The following is a 21,871-nucleotide window of genomic DNA, read 5'->3' as shown; positions in this document are numbered from 1 at the left end:
GCCCCAACTTACGCTGCCCAAAGAGCACAGCCATATTTTAGATGGTCACATTAAATGTAGTCACTATTGTCTGTCACCCAGTCCATCATCCACTATAACTTATGAACACTTTAGAAGTTATCAATATCATCCAGTTAGCTTTATATTTATACAGTCTTGATATAAGACAAAGAAGTTGATTGAATTTCGACGTATTTTGGCCCTTGATAACTTTACAACATCTTCTGAACATTCTATCAGCTAAAGTTAATATCAGATTGACTTGGAATTGATTTGTAATGGTAATGTTTATAAAGCAATGAAGCTTGTTGATTTTCAAACATTTTTGATATTCATTTAAAGCTCATGGTCCTGGAACAACCTGACGACCCTAAAATATCTTGTAGTTGCTCTAGTCATGAATATGCGGGAGATTGGTCTACTAAATATACACATTCAATATGGACTGCTCGGACAGTTTAGCTGTTTTGTTGTAGACTTATGTTTGTTGCATGGCAACCTATCTTATATATGTGCCTTTTGGGTAGAAGGAAATATAGAGATGAATTGTCTTATTTAAGGATGGAAGAACTTAACAGTCGGTGACTGTTTTATCCGAAATCCTACTGTGTCAAGTTCTCAAACTGGTTGACTATATTTATGCTTTAAAATTGACTGCTGTTTTAGTTATCTGGAATTACAAAGAAATTGTGTTTTTTATGAAAGACATATTCAAGTATTATGTTATTATGTTAAAGAGAAGATAGCATGATAAAAATGTTGAAAATGGTAGTACAATGTTTATCTTTATATAAGCATGTTTTGTTAAGAATGATGAGGAGTAACCATGATGTACATAAAGCTTTGTTAAAACTAGGATTATGAAAGATAAGACAAACTGTTGTGTAATGTTTTAAAAGAATTTACCTTTGTTTCTTTACATATTAAATCTTCTCTGTTAAAACTACACAAGATGAGTATTAACATAGTTTTGAAGTCGAGGATAAACACATATCTATAGACTTAGAAGATTTTGACCTACAGTAAATTGATTTGTACATAGGTACATCTTGAGACTTATTACTGTTAATATGAAGAGAAAAATTAGTTGATGTATGGGTATAGGGGACCCTTACTAACTTTACCCACCTCTGCATAATATGTCATGTTTCTTTCTAAGATAATCAGGTCCGTATATAAAAAAAAATAAACTCAATAGTTCACAATTATGAAATATTTTTGAAATTTTAATAGGTTGTTCTAATCAGAATTTTGACTGAAAAATGTCAGTTGACTTGTAGGATTCTTGACCATTCGGAGTTATTCTTTTAGAGGTCACAATTATCATGGGATCTGTTTTAAACTTTAGAAGGTTGTTTAGCTTGTTGAAAGGGAAAGGCCTATTTTGAAACACTGTACTTGATTTAAGAAATGCTGTTGACCTTCAAATTAAGTTTGTTTTTGGAATTTGAATCGGTTGTACTTACATGAGTAGGCCCGGTGGCCGTGAGTCTGTCCTACTTCTATAGAGCATTAATTGCAAACAAGCGGATTATTGATATAAAAATATACCTTATGTTAGTTCACAAAGAATCTAGTGAGTGCTGAGTGGATATTAAACATGTCCCTATCCATAGTTATCCACAGAATACATATTTAAAGATTTTTAAATCAATCTGCAGACTTTAAACAGTTTACTTGTAAGCTGAGAAAAAAGATCAAAATGTCAACAAAGTATTTGAATAAAAATTGAAACTTTTAACATGTACTTATTTTGTTTGTATAAATTGCTTGTCACTGTTGTGTTGATATACAACAAAGCTAATATCTAATACTCTCTTTCTCGCTGTTTTATGAAGATAGAAAAAAACATTCTCTAAGATTTTTATTGTCTGCACAAATTGTGTACAAGTAGTAAGACTGCCTTCACTACCTTCACTAGCCCAGTCTGTGCAGAAAAGTAGGATGTTAAACCCCATTTCATTTCAAGTTGTAAAGCTAATCTATGTTAAGGCATTAAATTGTTGAATTTTTATTTATTAATATCTGTATTTTATTTGCCCCTCTTCATTAGCCCAGTTCGGAGCAGAACAGTAGGATGTTAAAACCCATTTCATTTCATGTGTTGTATTTGAGGGTGTTACAGTGGTTCGTTGAGTGGCTCCAGGTTACTAACTATGAGGTCCTGGGTTTAAACCTGGCATGGAATAGTATCTTGTTGTTTGGATGGGATAAAAATTCAGAGGTCCATGTGTGACAATTCAGTAGTACCATAGAGTAGTATGGTATGTGGTATTTCGAGCCCTCTATAAATTCATTAATTATATTATATGATATGACAGTATCGGTACTATCTGGCAGGGCCTAAAATAACGTGCCTTGGAGCACGAACGTGCCTCGAAATGAAAAATCTGTTTTCGAAAATAAGAAAACCGTGCTCCGAAAAATGGTGTAGTGCTCTAAAAAAGTGTAGTCAGCGATGCCTCCTGACCCCTAATTGGGTGTTTCTTCTTGTGTTCTTGTGGTGTGGTCAGTTGCAAAGATCAGATCAGATCAGCGCTCACTCGCGACTCGCATACTAGTCAGGTTTTTCAGTAGGCTTGGTATCCAGTCCAGTCCGCTCCGCTGGGACCATGACCGTCATTTCACTTTCACTTTGAAAAAGGTTGTTTTTGACTTATTTTCACGTATTTTATCTGCGATTTTAAGAATTGAAATATGAATGGGGAACCGGAGCTCAAATTGACTTACAGTTCTGTATTATCGTAACGAAAGTGGTGTGTTGTCTTCCTAGTGCTTAGTTTTCATGCGAAAAAAGCTGCTCGCGACAAAATAAATTCCTATGTAAACTGCACCACCACAGATGCCGGTTTCAAGCTCTCAATTTTCAAAATTTTCTGGGAGAGGCCCCTCAGACCATCCGCCGGCGCGTTTCGCGCCTGCGGCGCTCGCGGGCGGTCGACTCTAAATCCGTGCTCTGAGAATTTAACCTTATTTTAGGCCCTGCTATCTGGGTTCCACAACAATTTCTTCCAATTAAATATTTTATAGGAGTACCTTGTGCTATAGTCAGATTATTAGCCAGAGCGACAATATTTTTAAATTCAAGATAACTATATAAATGAATCCTTCAATCTTTCTGTACATAACATTGTTTCTCCAAACACATGCACTTCAGATGATATGGTCAGTCATCAGTGCAAGCAAGTGTTGTGATTCCAATCCTGTATTTGTATCAAGGGATAGTGTCCCCTTCCTAACCATGTGAATTCTCCCAGGGAATTCCAGTCCCTACACTACCACGGACGCTGCATGCTACCAAATTATTGTCCCCCGCCTTTCGAAGAAAGCAGGGGACTATTAAAATGGGTTCGTCCGTCTGTCTGTCTGTCCGTCTGTCTGTCCGTCTGTCCGTCCGTCTGTCTGTCCGTCACACTTTTTGGGACACAATAACTCTCTTCCTAATTGAGCTAGAATGTTCAAACTTGGTGTATGTGTTTATTAGGTCAATGCCTTGATGGAGTTCGAAGATGAGCATTTTCCGCTTAGGGTAAGCAGAGATAAGCAATTTGATTGGTTGATGCTTTGGGACACGATAACTCTCTTCCTAATTGGGCTAGAATGTTCAAACTTGGTGTATGTGTTGATTAGGTCAATGCCTTGATGGAGTTCGAAGATGAGCATTTTCCGCTTAGGGTAAGCAGAGATAAGCAATTTGATTGGTTGATGCTTTGGGACACGATAACTTTTAATTGAGCTAGAATGTTCAAACTTGGTGTATGTGTTTATTAGGTCAATGCCTTGATGGAGTTCGAAGATGAGCATTTTCCGCTTAGGGTAAGCAGAGATAAACAATTTGATTGGTTGATACTTTGGGGCACGATAACTCTCTTCCTAATTGAGCTAGAATGTTCAAACTTGGTGTAGCCGTTCATTAGGTGAATGCCTTGATAGAGTTCGATGATGAACATTGTTTGCTTATGGTAAACAGAGATAAGCAATCTGATTGGTTGATGCTTTGGGACATGATAACTTTAATTCTAATTAAGTGAGAGTGATGACTGCATGCTTTGGGACAAGATAATCGTGATTCTATCAGATAGAGAATGATGAAACTTAGTGTATAGTTTGATTGCTCGATACTTTTGAAAAAAATAAATGTGCGATTAATTAATATGTCATCTATTTATTTTGGGATTTCAGCGGGGGACATCAGCCTCACTGTTGGCTTGTTTAAATGAAAATGTACTATTGTGTACGAGTGGACATTAACACCCATAAATAATAAAACTTCATACTTTTTGACCGTTAAAGAGAATTTCAAAATTACGAAAAAAGGTTGTTTAGTTTGTAAGTCAATGACCTATGGTAGAAAGTGCTTAAAATAAACCAAACATTTATCACTTCAATATTTGAATTATTGTTTGTGTGTGCTCTATAAATTGGCAGTAGTGGGTGTGTTGAATGACTTATTAAATGGGTGCTCTGTATACTTTATCTTTATAGCTAAGTTTGTCCAAATATAGACATTTTTTATTGTGACATATTCACTAAATCAAGTTGGTTGTATAGAAAAGTTTTATTAAAATTTTGTATTTTTCTCTTATGATTTTGGAATGGTAGTAAAGCATCTCAAAATTGATTTGGATCAAGAATAGAATTTTTGATTTGATTGGATTTTATAAGCTGTGAATTTGGAGGCTGAAAGTCTATAGATATAACCAATTTTTTGTGTTCCATATTAGAAGTATATATGTTTGATCGAATGGAATCTGACTGAATCCAAATATAGATTTATTTTTCAATCTGTTCATTTTATTTGTGATCAAATTGGAAATCTTTCTACTGAGTTTTTACAGATTTTAACGTTCTAAATTTTAAAATCCTGAAAGTAAATAAAGGACTACAGATTCAAATATGGTAGTTAAGTGAGTAAGACACTAGCTCGCTAGCCTGGGTGTTTCGGCTTCGATCCCTGTGTTTGCAGAGAAAGTTCATCGTGATTTTCCGCTGTGGTTTCACCTTTTCAGTTGTGCAGATCGGAGGGCCTGACAAGGACAGCTGTGTAATTGTTTGGATGGGACAGAAAACCGAGGTCACGTCTATACATTGGCGTGCACATAAAAGATCCATTGGCAGTTGGAATTCGATAAAAGAGTAGGCCATACTTAGCGCTGCTGTCCTGTTGAAATTTCCCCCATAGCACACTGTATGGCGTATGACCGACTTCATTATAGCCCAGTCTGAGTAGGACATTAAACCCTTCTTCCATTTAATTTCTAATAATCTTTAAAATGAAATCCTACCAGTCTTGGACACTCTGCAAATTCATAATTATTATTATCATCAACATCTAAAAGTCAATGATTAATTTTGACAGTAATTTGTTTTGGACAGAAAATAGCTTGGAATAGATTTCTTGTAGGATTTTTGTTCTATTTTTATCGTCTGTACTTACTTCATGGTAGATATTTTTTTTTCTGTCAGAAATAATTACGACCTAAAAAGGTGTTGATCTGCAAAGGTGTGCAAATGACCTTTCTACTATTTACGAATGACTAGTGTTTAAACAAATATGGTCGTCTGCTGACAATTTCTAAAACAAAAGTTCAAGTTTGTGCTGAGAATATTGAGTAAGAGGCCAGCGTGTATGATTTAAGTTTCTCAACCTACGACATTGATGAGTTGAAATGTCATAAATTAGATTATGGGTGAGGAAATACCAAACTAAGGCTTTCTATTTATCAACTTTGGTCAAAAGTAAACATAATGTTTCTCCCCTCTGACCTTACAACATAGTCATTAGCTTTATTATGCAGTCAAATTTTAATGGCGTAGGAAGAAGAGGGAGGAATCTATGAATCAACAGATGATGATGGAAATATAATGGAAAATTGGGTACTTTCCAACGAAAATTATTTACAATTCCCAGGTTGGCATTATTGTACCTAACCGTATGAGAATGGAGGTGGGGTGGTCTTACTTGAATGTTAGGCAACGATCCCAAGTTTGAGTCATTGCAGAGGCTTAGAATTACCTTCAAGGTTTATTCAAATTCACGATCTATGTACCAAGAGCAATATTCCGCTGGATCTGTATGTAAATTTAAAAATTGGAATGGAATGGGTCGACTTCAATCATTTTGATACTAACATATAGTAGTTTTATTTTTGTACTTGCGAGTGCAATGCAAGGCACCAAATTTCCCATTCAGGGTACTCTACCTTCAATTCCAAGTATGGCAAAAACTTTCTGGGAAATTACCTATTAATTACATTTTTCATGTCCCATCTGAATGTCCTTGTTTGCCCCATCAGCATCATCCCTGACAAGTAAATTCTTGAAGGTTTTTCTCAGACCTTACCGAGATTCGAACATGAGACATTCTGGTTGTGTGTCCAGTGTCATGATAGCTTTATCTTCGAAGGGTCCGTGTTGCCCCAGATTCACATGTTTCTGGCGTATATGAAAGTAGCCATAAATCATAATTTTAACAAATCCACAAGATTGTATTCTAGCTGGCATATTATCAAACCTAGTCACATCTAACAGTCTATTTATCATTAGGGAAGGTTTTTGTATCTTTATGTTTTGAATCCCTGTATACTCTGAACTCAATCTACCAAATTGGTCAGGTATTAGACCAAAGACTGTATAAACCTTTAATAATAGAGAGCAGGTACAAATACATAGAAGTGGTTGCACTAACAATAGACGCAAATACGCCCACTGTTCTAGTGAGGATAGTTATATAGATAAAAACCTATGTTAAATGAAGCAAGATCAGTGGAAAAGTATTTCTATTGAATTCCTAACCCCAACTATTTTTGTAGTTGAGCTCTAATTGTATGAGGACTACATACTGAAAACGAATCTGTCACTCGAAATTACCCTTAATAGGCTCAAATCATAACAAAATATGTCTCATGATGACCAGATGAAAATATTAGATATAAAGGTTGTTGACTTGTGAAAATGATTTCAAAACTCTCACAATTGATGAGATTTTAGTCTCGTTTGGCTTTATCATCTGTTGCTTTTTTCACATTATATTGTGGAAAAAAAGTTGTCAAAGTTACAAATACAAAAAACTTAATATCTCAAAAAGAAAGTATTCATTTGTATATAGTCGTTTGTCATTAAAGATGTGTGTGACCAGCCAAAAGAAATATGTTAATGGGGATATCAAAACATAACAATGCATCATTTCAAATTCTGTTTTCAAAGACATTTATATTGGGTTAATTATACAATTTGAGAATAATTTTATTTTTCCTCAAACATTTAAATAAACAGGTTTTTGTTTCAAAAAGATGACATAATTATTCTTAAAGGAACAAAACAGTAACCTGTCTTTGAAATTGTACTTTTTGAATTATTTCGGATAACAGCTTTAAAACAAAGTTTGAAAATTGACAAATAAATTTAATGTAATTACAATGTATTTTAAGAGTGCCTGAAATCCAACAAGCATTATATTTGTATAACGCCCACTAACACATTTAGCAGACAACCATATGCTGAAGTCAATAATTTAAAGTTAAATGCAAAACATTTACAAATTCAATGGTGTTTTTTCATGGAGCTGAAGCGTAAAGAAGCATAAGCTCCAAATACACCAAGATCAGTAGCAAATAACAAGTTGATACACAGGGAGAAAAATTATAACTGTTTATTAAATGATGCATTATGTAATAGCTAAATCTGCCTATTTCAGGTCTTCAAATGTTATATAAACTATATTTAGACATTTATTCACATGACAAACCCATAATCAACTCTTTAGACCATTGGATGGCTCAAGATATTAAGTGGATCAGAAAATATCTGCCATATCTTCGTTAAACCAACAACCAGCTCTTTCTTTAACTCTTACATAATGCATCTTTAATAGTTAATTTAATCTACAGTACATATAATAATATTTCCTTTATTCATTATAAAACTGAAATAAGAGATTGTTCCAATACAGTTGACCAATATATTTATATCTTATATGAAGCCATACTCCTTGCAGTGTTTCATTTGATTAGAACTAATCCCACTTAACACTGCTGTAATGGAAGCAAATTTCTGTTCCAACTTCTGACTGGTCAATAGTCTGATTAACAACCAATATGTAACTACATAACAATATCATTACGCTTCAAACAAAGCTCCAAATTGGACCTAATTTGTTTACATAACGTTTTGTCATGACTCACGATCTTATTACGCCCAGTTAACCAGTGCATAGCAGAATACTGCAGAAAAACTAATTGCGTGACAAACGAGGCTATCAAAACAGATACAATGTAAACAATACCGTTTGGAGATGAATAATACTTTCACCGTTTTTAATAGCTTAAATCACTGGCCAAAGTTTTGGTGAAGACCCCAGGTTAAATGAAGGGATGTCATGTTGCTGTACTTGGGATAGATTTGATTGAACGGGAAGAATAGACACACTCCCTGAAAAGCACAAGTATCATAAGCCAATCCAGCAATGGCCAGAGAGGGATTTCTCGGGCCATTGCTTCAGGAATATGATACGAAACAGGGTATATCTAACATTAAATATACATGTACATGTATAATCTAACTTATATCTGTTAATAAGTAAGTAATGACACTGTATCTATTATTCTATTATACAAGAAATTATCTGCTTATGACATCACATATCCTCATTCCCTTACATTAAATATGGGTTTGTACATTGTAATCTACCTCATTAAATCTACTCCAATATCCCAGGATTGCCCTTGGCTTGAAATCTACAAGCTGTCTATTACATCATTTAACTGGACATTAAGGTTATCAATTTTGACAGTTCAGATATTAGGTGGACAGGTCATGTTTGTGTTCATATCATATAAGAGTTCATAAATGATCCTCGTTTGAAGTTTTTGGGAATAGTTTTTGTAGATTATATATGGACATAAATATTGATTAATCTGTCAGGAAATCAATCATTCAATAAAAAGATGCTTAAGAATTGTTTAAACAAGAAGACAAAGGAATGGAGATTAACATCATGCTAATTATTATAAACAAACTATTTTGGGACTAACACTATTAATTTGCAATGTTAGGTAGAAGATTTGCCTGGACAGTCACTTTTCCTGCTACTCTTTCATTTCCAACTGCTCAGTATTCATTTTATATACGGTACACTCCAATGTGTACATAGAAACCACTTTACAATCTGTCATCAATGCAAGTGTTGTGACCCCAATCCTTTGATAGTATATGTGACTGGGAGTAGTGTCAACTGTCTAACCTTGTGGGATAAAGTTCAGTAATCTTGCACAAGTCATGATTAGTGATAAGATAAGATAAGATTTTATTGTATCGAAACATCCATTGAGGACAGCATACAATATAAACATACATACATGTCATAAATAAGAATACGTGATATTTGGCAAAAAAAGCAACAACAAAAAAAAAATAACCAAAGCAAAACAAAAACAGACGCAGGTGAATTTTCAAGAATGAAACAAAAGTAAGATCTGATGAGATGATGAATTATTGATGAAAAGGTTGATCGTTTGGACGGGAACAAAAATATGGACGGGCATAAATTCAGTGCACTCATATAAATAGACAGTATAAAACCTGCGTATACAATGATACATATATATGTAAATACAAAACAAAAAGTACAAAGTATCAATTCACATGATAGGTCAGAATCTGTGAATTTAATAACGTCAAGGACCTTGTAGTACAGTAAACTAATATGAAATAATAGCTTACTATTTGTTTGCTACTTCATTCAATGTCTTTTTTTAAAGCTATGATTTTTGCTGACTATCCACACTTATAGTTTAGTTACTGGATAAAATGACAAAAAAATTTATGTGATCATTAAGTTACAATAACAAACGCACGATCTATGAATTCATATTTACTGTTTGTTAATGTCCCTGTTGAGTCTCCACCCCTTTAGTATATATAGAGAAAGAGATACGCATATCATCCCCTTTAATATCATAACCCTTTTATTAGGTCTTATCAATACTATTTTACGATCGTGGTTGGTGTCATATTTCGGAAGATCAAACGAAGGATATAAGTGTGAATTATAATTATATACTATAGTAGTCTCAATCATAAAATAAACATACAATAAAATATAGTTAGGTATAGATAGAATTATCATGTCTTTTCTTAGATCTTTGTAGAAAAAAATCAAAAACTTCTGCAATTAAATAAGATATCAAAAGAATTATTTTAGTTTAAGGAAATATTGAAATACATTTCATTTGTTTTATTACTTTCAATAATAAAATATTTTCTTAAGAGATATCAAATTGATTAAAAAGAATTGACTTCAAGAAAGAGGTTTCAGAGGCAATTTAAATGTCAAATTATGAATCGCTCTCGACAAACTGTGTTAAGCAGGCATAAAAGTGTGTAAGTTTTGCCCCTTGTTAAAAAAAGATTTATCATTTTAACCTGATTTGACCGTACAATTATGTCGGAAATGTTAAAATTAAATTTTCTTTTAACTGGAAAAGATCATTCAAGTCATCCACGAAATAGATGGTTTAACCTTCAATTCACAAGTCATTTCATGTTTTTAGTGGATTTTGAAGGATTTTACAAACGCTAGAGTAACACCCTAAGATATAAGCAACTGCTTAGATTTTTGATAATTAGGCGAATTAAATGTAATATTGAATAATATATTTTTCATGATTAATTAGTAATTACAATTATTTTCCTGGTGTGAGTGATTATGCCTTATTCAAGATAGGAAGAAGATTTTATTTTGATGCTTTTTATGTAAATAGTAATAAGCAGAAAGTAAGAAATGAATCTGTTTATTTCTTTTAACATGAATGATCTTATTAGGTAGAATAAATATTGAATATTAAGCACTTCAATTATGTGCTGCCCACGTACAATATAAAAACATTCAATGTTTGTCTATTGAATTAAGAGACCGGACAATAAGGACTACACCCACTTTTATCAAGCTCCAATGAGTTGTAGGCATTTGACCTCTGACCTAGTGATGTCACATTAACAAGAGTAGTATATTATTAGACTTACCTGTATAGGGTTTATGTGCGGGCTATAGTAGGCCTCGTTTATCTCAAGATTACCTGAAACAAACATGTGGCTGAATTTACGTTAATTGTTACCTTTGTGGGACTATGAAATACCTTGTTTGTCATTGGACTTGATTGGCGGGAATGTAGATGACACACCTGAGCGATCGAGAGCAGCATGTGGCTTTGTTATTGATGAACCATCATGGACAATAACACACTAAGGTGGTAGAGATATAGACATAATCATTTATATACATTGCTAGAAGGTTTACTTTAATAGTTTGTCCACACCAGAAGTGTCTTAATGCTCTGTTAAGGTTAATCAAAGGAAGAGACCGTCTGTATTTTAATTAAAAGGAAAGAGCCGATTGTTTCTGTGGATCGGAAGTTAACTTGAGTAACTACAATAGAAAACAGGTGTTCAGGCATATTCTGACTATTTATTATCAATAGTTCACTTTGTTCAATTTCACTATAACAGCGACAAGGGGAGAAATTTATTGGACGCTAAACATATTGGAAAACAGTTGAAATTTGAATAGCCACCATTTCACACTAGCAGACAGCAATTCATGTGTTGTGTAAAGAGAAAGGATATTTTAAATTATTGATTTTCAGAGCTGTGATATATAATATTGTGTATACTATCGAAGTATATGTTCAGAAGTAAGATTTTGTAAGCAATATTCTGTGATCAGGTTTTTGTTTACATTTAGATAAACATACGGTCATATCAGTTAATTATAGATTGACTATCTGTAGTAACGAATCTACTACACGGCCACAAGACGTACATAACATGTGATTCATTAATGAGAGATGATTTGTTTATGAATAATTTACCTCATTAATCATTGATTTATTCATAAGTTAAGGGATTGAGTGAAATATTTATAAACTTTGCGGACAGTTTTGATGGAGCTTTGATTTTATTGAATTTGAACACACCTGTGTGTAACAGAGGTCAAAAAAAGATCAACATCTAATCATCAGAGTGATAGTTCTGTCATTGAATCAGCATATTTGGAGACAACAATCACAGCAGACGATCTTTCGTAACTCGATACTTTCAAAAGAAATTTAACCCAGATATTTGAAAAATGCGGCTCCTTGAAATTATGTTGGTAATGGTATAATGATATTCTTTGTTATGATACAATCCTCTAAAGTAAACGGTTGAGTGAATTGCCTGAGATGTTATATGATCCAGTACTATAGTGTTAAGAGGCCTACCTGTCGTGGTCTCTATCATTTAATACTTAGTGGTCTATGAACAAAGACAATAGTATAGAATATAGAATACATAATAAACTTTTGTGATAACCATCAGTTATTAATATACCATAGTGCCTCAAGAACCGTCTAGTCAACCATAAGGATATTCTTCGTCTAAAATCATTCATAATAGTTACTCTTCTGGATTTAGATAATCTGAAAATCTAGTCTTAAGTTGTAATGGATTTTCTAAACTTTTGGAATAAGTGATGAATTAATTTGGAATATGTTTTAACTAGCGGATCATCTAGTCGACAACATGATTCGTGGTAAAAAAGATGGGAAGCAATTCTCAACATGGTTTATTGGTTTTGATCATGGTAAGTTCATCTCTGTTTCTTTCAGTTCTCATATTAAAGATTTTTATGATTTAAGGCAAAATTAGAATTGCTTGTTTCAGAATCTATGCATATGTCTATAAAATTAATAAGCTATTTACATATTTTGGGGTATTTTGTATTTTTTGGGGTGTGTGTGTGGGGGGGGGGGGGCGTTGGTGTTACTTAATTGTCGCTTGATATATATAAAAGAAGCCTTGACAATTTCAAAATTGCCTGGGTTGTACAATGTGTGGTGTATGCCCGTCTTTATTAGCCCAGTTGGTGCAGGACATTAAACCCCATTTTATTTCTTTGGATTATCACTTTTGGAATGTCATATAAAAGAGTTCTATGATTGAACCTGCTTTATGGGTTTAAGTTTAATTGATGTCAATTTGTTAAAAGTATTTCATGGATGACCTATTTTGTTTAACCACAGAAAATACAAGGCCTGTAATTACCAAGGCAATTTACTTGACATTTGAGAAAATCCGATATGCACTGAGTTACCTATAACTACTGTACTGCCATCGATCATTTTGATTTGAAATAGTTCACGTATTTACAGTTACTGCATAGAAATGCAAATATTTTGATGGATTCATTGCATAATCTTTAAGAGACCAGTAGCATATCTTGAAGACACCTTATCTGTTTGACATGAAAATTATATAGTGTATGTAGGTAATAGTTTGATTGTGTCAATAATAGGTTTAAAGTAACAGTCACTCCATTGGGGAGAGGTTTGGGTGTCTTGAGTTGTTACACACTTGCTTCAGATCATAAGACGTTTTGTCTATGAAAGTCATATGGTGGATCCTTGGTTTCTATGTGACAAAGATCAGGGTCATCATCTGCCTATGTGTGTTTCTTCAGGCACTAATGATTCCACCCATATCTAATTAAATATTACCATATATTAGTCTCAAAATGACTTAGGATTTTAAAAATCATGTGGGTTTTCCAGTTTATTCTGAAGATTAAATTAATTATCTTTAGGTGGATGAAGGCTATGATAAAAGAAGGAAAAAACCCAATGTATCAAGAATTCCCAATTTAAGTCTGTTTAAACAGGACTTCCATTAGTGTAATATTTGCTGAGCTTTCAGTGACATCAGTTTTCTGATTCCATAGTAAAAAAACAATTCTGTAAAAAGATACCTCAGCAGTTAATCTTCATGCAAGGGTATGAAAACACTCCTACCAACTGTAATATCTTCAGTTTTAGAATTGCACACATATTTTATATTAAATAAACATGTAGTCAAGAAGTAATAAAGATCATACATTTTCTGAGTTCCATTCATGGACGTCTTAACCTCAAATATGTAATGACGTTGATACATGAATTAAAAAATAATATGTATGAATCTTAATATGTCAGTGAATGGTTACCTGTTACATTAGACATTTGACAAAAAATGTAAAACTTTCTTTAAATTCAGTGAAGCAGATATAGGATGTTTAATGTTACTGTGGTGCATCATTGATATGTATCTTTTCTAAAAGTTTTTTTTTATGTACATCATACATTGGTTGTACATCACTCTTATTGCTTCATGATCACATTTATTCAAATTAGGTTATTTGATTTTTATATGATTGCACTGATGTAGCGGGTTAGGGGCCTTTTTAATTGTCATAAAGAGGAAACATGTTAGTCTCCAAATAAACTGTGTAAAGTGTTATATTTAGATAACTTCAAATGATCCAAACCACGATAATCTAGACAAAATCAGTAACTACCCAGCACTGTATGTTTTAAAGTTGTAAATATTTAGGAGATAAACACTTACTGTTTCGCATTTAGAGGGGTGTTGTTGTGCTATAGACATGTCCTGAAATCATTAGGACCCAAGACGTATTAGCGCCGTAGGTTCTAATGAAAAATATAACAACCCTAAACTGGTAATATCTGAAAAGAAAAACTGTTGCAATACAAAATGTTTAGCTGTATGCATGGGTGTTACCTGGATGTATGAATTGCTCTACACATATGTTTAGTCTATTTATGTTGATAATAAGATATATGACATTTCTTTATTATTCAACATAAAGAAAATGTTGGCTATTGTTTATTTCAAGGTTCACTATCACATAATGTCTACACTGAATATTTTTACCTATTGAAACAGTAAACTTTTCTAAATTGCGCAAGTAATGGATTTGTAATTATCTTTATATTGATTAACTAGGTTTTACAGGTGTAATTTTCGCTTGACTATATTTTACATATTCATGCTAATATTTAGTGCAGGAGGACCGCACCACACATAAACAATCCTGTTGACAAGACACACAATATACATACTTTTTAAACAACAAATGATCTGGATACAAGTTAATTATCTTATTTTGTATTTGATTGAAATATTCGTATAATTTTAAAGTATTACTGGTAGCCTATTATAGGTATATCCACCCCAACAAATGTCTTGAAACTTTTGCTGAACTGCTATTCCTAATTATCACATGCATCTTGATCTGCATTTGGATAGAATATTTTGCTGGGGTTGGTGGGGGGGGGGGGGTATCCCAATGTTGAATATATTCTGGAATCGATAACTAATTTCTGTGATATTGTCTGTATTGTCTGTTCCCTCTGTATCTTGTTTTGCAGTTAATTTCTTGTACTCATAGCACAATACTATATTTACTTAAGACAATATTAAACTTGTCATTATGTCCTAACCATTGTAAGTTGCATAATTATACATGACTATTTATAGGTAAATTATGTAACTTCATTATGACATGTTAGTGGTACAAAGGGTTAATGAATGTTCAGGTATAATGAACTTTTATGCAATTAATCTGTTCGGTCACATGAATAAATCATAGATTTTTCCAAAACTGTGATTTTCATATTATCTAATAGATTGTGCAAGAAAACTTTACATGAAAGATAGACAAAACAAACAGTATGTAGATTGCTAACTCCTATCCAAAATTTTAAAATAAATATTATACAAAACTATTTGATGTAAACTTATCACAAAACAGCCCTTAGATAATCCTGTTGAAAATGGGATCTGGTGTATTGTACAGATAGATCATATAGCTGCTTGCTTTATGTATGACACCCATTAAACTGTGTATCTATGAAGCAAAATGTAGCCAGTCAATTTTTCTGTATGACTGTTTTCAATGCATGTATTTTTGGTTGAAATCTGAAAATTACTAAATTTAATGCTAATTTTGACTGTAATTGGCATTAATTCCTTTGAACATGATGCTGAGACTTCAGCTAACCCTCTGCAGCATATCATAATCTTGAATTCTTTGTAATTAGATTATCAAAGATGGATTCTTTTGTTGTTGGTAAAAAAGAAAACCACTCCATGGATATGTAAATACAGGTCTAATGTAATAGCGTAACTGATGAATGATTTGGGTTTAAGTACTATTTCATGCTGTGTGAACCGCTGTATTCATGTTTGACCTCTAGGGCTTGTTTTTTGTTATTCAACATTTCTACATTAGTAAAAAATCTTGTGGGACTCGTTTGTAAAGGTGGTCTTCTTAAGTTTTCAACTTGTTAAAGAAAATTATTTCCCATATCGTTTAGTAAGACATTAAAAGGAATTGGACTTTTTGAATTTGTAGCCCTCAGCAGTATACTAAGATTAAAGCTGTTAGTCGAGCAATTAAATAAACTGTATATATACCACAGCACCAAATGTAGCTTCTTGTTCAGTGGTTGTTAATCTGTTGGGTTTTTTTAATAATTTGATATGTATGCAAAAAATCATTTATTTTAATGACCTTTTCAAAATGTGTTCCGTCAAGCCATCGGTAAAATTTTCCCCACTAAACTTTTTTTTTTCTAAAAGTTTGACATTTGTAATAACCAGGAAATATTAAAATTATGAACTATAATTGCCTAATAAGCCCTAATAACTGAAACAATATAATTATTACAGAGTGTCGACCACTGTTGGTGCCAATGTCTGGTAGCATTCTCAACCATTCATCATCTTACCAGTGTACAGCCTGATGAGATATATTAAAATTGGTTTGGTAACATATTTTTCTCAGCTGGTTTTACAGTGAGATTCCTTACTTGTTGATTTTACTTTGTAGCGAAATTTCCACTTTTTTTTTTTTTAAACAGTAATCACAAGTTACTGATGTGCTAATACTACATTCCAGGTTTTCAAACACAACAGTCATAATTGATTGAATTGTATGTAAAAGTATACTATCCCATTTGTAAAACCTTCAAAAATTCCCCATTAGATAACTTTATAATGGTACGTCTTATTTAAGATCAAAGTGTTAATTGAAATACGATACTGACCACTGTTTGAAGTATTTTATCTTACTATTTAACCTAATTTAAATGGGAGTTTAAGTTTGTTTATATTCTATAGTTTATTGACATTGTCTAAAGATTAGAGACAATTGAATACAAAGCCAAGACAGGATTAACCACAAAAATACAAATAACACCTTTTGCGCCAATATTTACCAAACTTGTTACGTGTTAAAACAATTGTTTGGATCAGACCGTGTTAGTGGTCAGTACATCTGTGGAAGAGTGTTTTCGGACAAGATTAAGGTTAATCCCAGGATTACTCTTCCAAATCTTAACACCTGAGGATAATCCTCTATTGAGTACTACCTGTTCTGAAAAGCGTATGTAAATATTTTGGTAATGTAGACTATTTGGTGTTCATGTTATGGTATTATGGTATTATATATATTCAGCAGTAATACAAGCAGACGGATTATAAAATCATGCTATTGTGGTTTCTGTTATCTTATTACAAATTTGAAGAGTATTATGCATAAATATATTGTCTTGTAGAGAGCTATTTTCTAACACAATACCTTACTTAAACTGAAACTCTAACCTGGACATTCACTGTAGTAATGAACATTTATGAAAAAAAAATGAGTTCCCCCTCACCCATTATGTGATAGAATAGTCTATTTACCCCCAAAACGTTGACTTGTGTCTTCACATTCACAATTTAAAGCAGAAAGACTATAGACATTGTGTAATTGCATTTCACTTTTTTTCTGATCTGAGAGTATCAAATGCATTTTGTAATCCAAATTATGTCTGCTCCACTGTAGCTGTTCTTGTGTCAGAAATAAATTACTTTAAAGCTAGAGACTATTACTGTCATATTCTTTATTTGCTTTAAGAAACAAATGGAAAAGATTTTTTCTATGACTGATTAGTTATAGCCCCCAGGATATAATAATGTAGCAAGTTTTTTTTTGAGTGGCAATGGTCTGACACCTGTTTATTATTGGCCAGGTTTATAAATGATAAACAATGTTAAACAGCTTGTGTATGACTTAATCTAGAAACAAATAACTAACAATTATCTCGGCACCAAGGCTTCTGCTGGGATAGGCTGCATTCACAAAAAGGATTTTAAAGGGCCTTCGTTAAGCTGTGGGATCATTGATCAACAACAAATGGACTGATAGCCACTGGTATGCAGATCAATCGGCTCTGATTAGCACCTTTTCTTTGTCATTCATTTTGTTTTCATTTGATTGTCTTTGAAGCACATGAAACAATATCAAACCTTTTTACCCTTCTGTAACCCTTCTTTTCATTGGTCAAAATGACATGATCTTCTGCTAGAAAGAATCTGTTATTACATGTTTTATTAGTTGATGTAGCAAGGTGCATACATGTATACCTGAAGTATGTCTCTCTTCTGTTGTTTGAGTATAAATGTGTATCAAGACCCAGGTGAGGCAGACATCAGTGTTCTTTTGGAAAAGTTGGACTAAATATTTTGGGAAATGCAACCTTCTGGAAGTATTCAATTGTGAAAAATTGTCAATTATTTTTTATTCAAATTTTATTCAACATATTTACTTTCTGTTTGCAAAGAAAAAAATTAAGTAGGAGCGTACAACAATTTTAAAATTTAAGAAAGAGATGTTCTTCCTATTCCATTTATAATTTTTGTAAACTGTGACTAAATATTTTAGGAAATGCAACTTTTTGGAAGTATTCAATGGTAACACTGGTCAAGTATTTATTTTCCGTTTGCAGGTAAAAGCAACCCTGACATAAGGCGGTGATTTCATGCATTATATTAAGTAACATTATTTAACATTTTTGAAGCATGTGTAAAAGATTTTTAAACTGTGTACACTTTGTTTTGCAATTTTTAAACGCTAAATACAAGAAAATGGGTCTCATTGATAATAGCCCCACAGACATTTTGTTGGAAATGGATTTAACCTTTCTGACAAGATGGAGTGTGAAAAGAGACTGGCATTTGTTAAAGGTTCATCCCACGTGTCATAAAGTATTCTCAATCAGATGTCTCTGCCTTTAAATTTCTGTGCCGGGGGATCTAAGTATTTCGCAAGAGGCGACATGGTTTTGTTTAATCAGCAAATCTAATTGTAAACATGGGGGATTGGACAGACTAATTAAAAATAGAAATGGAACATCTGTCAACTTTTTTTAAATTCCTTAAATAACCCACTTACATTCATAGCTATTGCTGTAATTATGACCATATAAGGGTTATATATCATTATACATATGCATGTTATAAAAAACCGACGAATATCAAATTGCTGTGATAAGTAATATATCATTTAATATGCATGTGTTGTAACTATATAAGTAGCCTGGGGTGTAAGAAAATTATAATGTTATGAAGCGTAACATGTTTGGAATTTAAAGAGGCGTTATCTGTCTCTGCAAAAAAATCAAATATAATAAATTTTGAATAATATATGTCCTTAGATTGTAATTACCAAAAATTAGAGCACTGACCTACTCTCGGTATGGTATCTTACAAAAACGTTTGTTACACTCTAATAATGATCCTCAAAATTTTTTTTGCTATTAATGGGTGTTGTACGTGAGACAGGGTATGCTTCCTCTTTCTAGAACACCTGATACCACAAACTGTCATACTTTTGTATAGTCAATAAGAGGCTGAATGTAAATAACTATAGTAGGCTTTTTGAATTGATTATTGATGTTGAAAACATAATTATTGATATTTTGATTGGGTAATAAATAATGGTGTCAGAAACATTTAAAACAGAAACTAGATTTCCTGTTTGATTATAAATTGATACTGGGCAATTAGAATTTTACACCAGGAGACCTGATAATTCTTTGATGTAATCATTCTCTATAACAACATATGCAAGTCTAAAATTGTCTACCATTTAAAAATCCCATTCCAAACTTATTTAGCAAACATCAGCAAATCTAACATTCTGTATCATTTAAAAATCCAATTCCAAACTTATTTTGTGATGCCTATGATAATAAGTGCATCAAAACTGTACTTCACTCAAATGTAGCCCATTAGACAAACCTGTGGAAATGACACACAAACTACACAGAAATTGCAAGCAATAACAGCAATCATATATTAAATCAAGGGAATAATGGACCTGGCGGCCAGCCATAATAATACATGCTTCACTCAAAATGAAAAACTCGTAAAAAATTACAAAAGATAAGTCTATGAGATGCGTTTCTGGGTTCTTCAGATAATTAAAATATATTTGAATCAATTAGAACACCATGAATAATAATGAAAAATAAATTAAATATTGAATGATTCATCTTCATGGATTTTCAGAAATTCACAATTAGAAAAAAATCTGAGGGTAGGATGATGTAGATATTAGAATGACAGACAGGTCCTTAGGGTTTTATTGTCAAGGTGTGTATTTGAGATTGTTCTGTTGGTTATTAATAACGGCATAAATCTTGTTAATAAACATATTATGGGGGGAAATAACATAACATGTCGCGTATTCTATTATTAATAGTTATCAACACGCGTGGCATTTAAACAAATGATCGTTCATACTTAATTTATTGCTCTCAACACATTCGTACCATGTAGTATTTATGTATGGTATGTCAACATAAGTTATTCTTTCATTTTTATTACATACGGTTTGTAATGCGTCATAAATATGTTAATTTTGTTGAGTTGAAATATTAATTTAGATCGCTTGAATATTAGAACTTTAAAAAAAATTAAAAATAGAGGATGGTGCTAATAAATGTTAAAATTTGTTATGTAAAATAGTCCAGTAAGAAAGTGCATTGGTATTTTTTTTTTAATGTGTCTAGTAATTGAATTCCAGATTCAATTTCTTTCTATGTGGCTGAATGGTCTAATGCATACGCTTTAGATCAGAAGATCTGTCATTGAGTCAAATGACGTGGTTTTGATCCCACACGTAAACAAGACGAGGAGTAGGGTCTGCTGCGTAACCATGTGTGTTTTCTCCTGATCAACCGGTTTTCTCCCACTTCAAAAGACAGCTACTCACAAGCTAGTTATTGAAATATAATGTTAGTCTCAAAATGACCTAGTTTGTGTGGAGTGTAAGTACCTCCCCATGTCTCCCTCACAGGCTATTAAAGTTTATAAATGGATCCTAGCAAGATTGATCAGGATTTGATTATCAAGCTTCATTAGGGACTCGGAGAGATGCTGGTCGTTAATGGATACAAAACAGAACATCCGTTTAAAAGCTATATTCTGATTGGTCGCACATGTGGTGTCAAAGAGTTCACAGTAAATGTTCAGATCGGTATGAAAGTATGAAAATCAGATGATGGCAATTTGTACTCCTTTAAATGAAATTCAGTCCATATCGAACAGTGTGATATATTATTAAACTACCATTGAATGCAAAAACATTACAAATTATTACACATTTATGAAAAAAAAACCCAGAAACTATTTGAACTTTATGATTAGTGGAAGCAATAAAAAAAGTAAGAGTATTTGCAGTTACGTTCCATTAACAGTATAATCAAGTTGCCTCCTGTAAACAACAATAATTACTTAACTAACATGGCGCAATCAATAATAAACAAAGAAATGCTGAGTCGACGAAATTTGTGTGTATTTTTAATCCAGACAAAATTGATTGCTGATGAACTTAGATGATCAAATGAAATGGGGTTATCATCCTACTGTTCCTTTCCAGGCTTTCCCTCCTGCACCTTGATGAGGGGAACCACACTCGAAAATCCTGAGGAACTTTCTTGTTGAGCCACAGCGGCTCTCCTGAACTTAGACAAGCAAGGACTATATAGTGCTGTTATTTTTAAGAAAATTATTTGATTTGTATCGTAACTTAATATTTAGTACCATGAAAGTAATTTAATAGTGCCACAGCCTTGGTGAAAGAACATTGAAATTGAGAAGAATGGAATTTTTATTTGAACAAGGAATTAGAAAAAATCTGTTGCTCAAATTCCTACAGTTTCTTCTGCTC

The 21,871-nt window shown here is 32.7% G+C and overlaps 1 protein-coding gene across 1 annotated transcript in view; it reads left to right on the top strand.

Moving 5' to 3' along the window:
* The window catches only part of LOC126831637 (rab effector MyRIP), a 95,768-nt gene that overhangs the window by 38,913 nt on the left and 34,984 nt on the right, over positions 1-21,871 (top strand). The gene's annotated exons all lie outside the window — the stretch shown is intronic.

Source organism: Patella vulgata, chromosome 9 (assembly GCF_932274485.2).
Source record: "Patella vulgata chromosome 9, xgPatVulg1.2, whole genome shotgun sequence".
Classification (NCBI taxonomy): Eukaryota; Metazoa; Mollusca; class Gastropoda; family Patellidae; genus Patella; species Patella vulgata.
Note: the sequence above shows the minus strand (reverse complement) of the source record. Positions and strands in the feature narration are given on the sequence as shown.